The 2,623-nt window shown below is 44.0% G+C and overlaps 1 protein-coding gene across 1 annotated transcript in view; it reads left to right on the forward strand.

Moving 5' to 3' along the window:
• The window catches only part of LOC106807730 (collagen alpha-1(I) chain-like), a 67,830-nt gene that overhangs the window by 52,515 nt on the left and 12,692 nt on the right, over positions 1–2,623 (forward strand). The gene's annotated exons all lie outside the window — the stretch shown is intronic.

Here is a 2,623-nt window from a genome sequence, read left to right on the forward strand (position 1 = left end):
TATATATATATATATATATATATATATATATATATATATATATAATGTGCCTCTACACGATATATTACAGCATAATGGCATGTACTATACACATAGATCCCTATCTTACTCCATCGGTCATCGTTCTAAAAAAATTTCTAACACTGATGACGCTATAATCGTATATTTGCACATTAACGTGATATTTCTGATCATTTATTTACGCCGTGTTGATTTAACCCTGTTTTCATCGTCCAATCCTTCATGGATTTACTCCTACTTCACAGAGTTAATGTATCCGCGATAGAGCATGTCACGGCTACGTACGTTGACCTCTATCCCATTCATATCCGATAGTAAATGTAACTGATGTACTAGATGTGGCTAAACAGCGTTATCGCGCGTCATCTGGTAAATAACCAACTATTCGTGACTCTCCGACAGTCTACAGAAGACCGCGTGAAGTAAACCAAACATACATGCATAACTAATATAAAGGCATAACTAGTAAACCAATTGCAAACAGTACTTGTATTGACACCCGCCTATAAACCGCCAGCACTTGCATTTTTCACGAGCCGGTCTCATGTTAGTAAAATAGTTGCTGTTCCGTTGTCAATAAGCGAATTTACGCGGAGGTAATATGTTCGGCTGACGCGTAACCAAAATTATTGAATAATTTCGTGAAGTCAATATGAGACATAGAGGCGCACGGTGTCTAACAACGAGCTACGTGCCATCGAAATCACACATGTGTCCCTGCCACCTTCTTTAAATCCGAGCCCATTAAAATAAGTTTATATGCGTTACCTACAGTTCATACAAGTTCACATGAAAAATGTCACCACTAACCGATTAGTGATATTGCTGCGGTGTTTGCACTACTGTCAAAATAACTATATATATATATATATGTGTGTGTGTGTGTGTGTGTGTGTGTGTGTGTGTGTGTGTGTGTGTGTGTGTGTGTGTGTGTGTGTGTCGTGTGTCGTGTGTCGTGTGTGTGTGTGTGTGTGTGTGTGTGTGTGTGTGTGTGTGTGTGTGTGTGTGTGTGTGTGTGTGTGTGTGTGTGTGTGTGTGTGTGTGTGTGTGTGTGTGTGTGTGTGTGTGTGTGTGTGTGTGTGTGTGTGTGTGTGTACGTGTGTGTACATTATTCGTCTGGGTTTAGTTTACATAACCAAAACGTTCTGCCCAGTTTTCTTTCATGGTCAAGTACCTACACACCGAGTGATGCTGTTTGTTTGTCATGTATATACTTTGGTGCCATGTTACTCGTTGTATTATTAACGCAGTTACGTGTGACACTACATTACCCTAAAGCACGGGAACGATTACATTCTCGCTTAACTACAAAATTAACATACAAATAATCGAAATTATCCCAAGTGAATTTGTACAGAGAAATGCACTTTTTCCGACAGTTTCTACACCCAACCAGGCCATCTTGTAGTTATGCTAATTTAACCTACGTTTAAAGTAGCTCGTCGTTCGTCATCGTTATTAATAGAATAAAAAGCTAAAATCGGCTATGCAGAGCATCTTGAACAGTTCGAGTCATTTTTCAGAAGTAGGTTTGGCCGTAGGATATATCTGGCCAGTATCTAATACAGTAATCTCTGTTTCTCGTGCTCGGATTGAGAGGCATATATGTTTTATATATATATATATACATATATATTCAGTATCACGATGCTGAGGCAAAAGGCGTAAATTATCTGGAATTAATCCGATCAGAGCTCATTAATACAAAGTTCACAATACCTTTAATCTAATATACTGGTCTGCGCGCGTCATAGATGTATAATAAGCAGAATCTGCCGTTTTCTAGTGAAGCCATCTTATATAAACACGCCCACGTAATGATAATAAATACAACCATTTAACATGTTTTGCAATTCTGAGAGGTCTCGCCAGGTTTGAGTCTTTTAGCATGTAAAAACGCCTGCAGTCGGCTGGCAACAGCTAGAGTAATACCAGTAAGAAAGGTCATGTTATATGGCCGATCCATATCATGTGGATAATATGAAATGAGGTGTTTACAAAATAAATATTATATCAAGTCATTGACGTAAGCTTCACGTCAAAGCTTAGCTGCAATACTATACCCCACCGGCAACAGGATCCAGTCCGGCACACGTATCCATGCGAACAAGCACGCCCGCACGCACGCACGCAGGCGCGCACGCGCATGCACACACACACACGCACGCACGTAGGCACGCACGCACGTAGGCACGCACGCACGTACGCACGCGCGCGCGTAGTGTATGGATTGCACTTGATCCTGTTGCGGGTACACGCACGTACACGCACGTACACGCACGTACACGCGGGTACACGCACGTACACGCGGGTACACGACTGTACACGCACGTACACGCGGGTACACGCGGGTACACGCGGGTACACGCACGTGCACGCGGGTACACGCACGTACACGCACGTACACGCGGGTACACGCACGTACACGGCGTGCACGTGCGTGTACCCGCGTGCACGTGCGTGTACCCGCGTGCACGCGCGTGTACCTGCGTGTACGTGCGTGTACCCGCGTGTACGTGCGTGTACCCGCGTGTACCCGCGTGCACGTGCGTGTACCGCGTGTACGTGAGTGTACCCGCGTGTACGTGCGTGTATCTGCGTG

Source organism: Priapulus caudatus, unplaced genomic scaffold (assembly GCF_000485595.1).
Source record: "Priapulus caudatus unplaced genomic scaffold, Priapulus_caudatus-5.0.1 Scaffold231, whole genome shotgun sequence".
Classification (NCBI taxonomy): domain Eukaryota; kingdom Metazoa; phylum Priapulida; class Priapulimorpha; order Priapulimorphida; family Priapulidae; genus Priapulus; species Priapulus caudatus.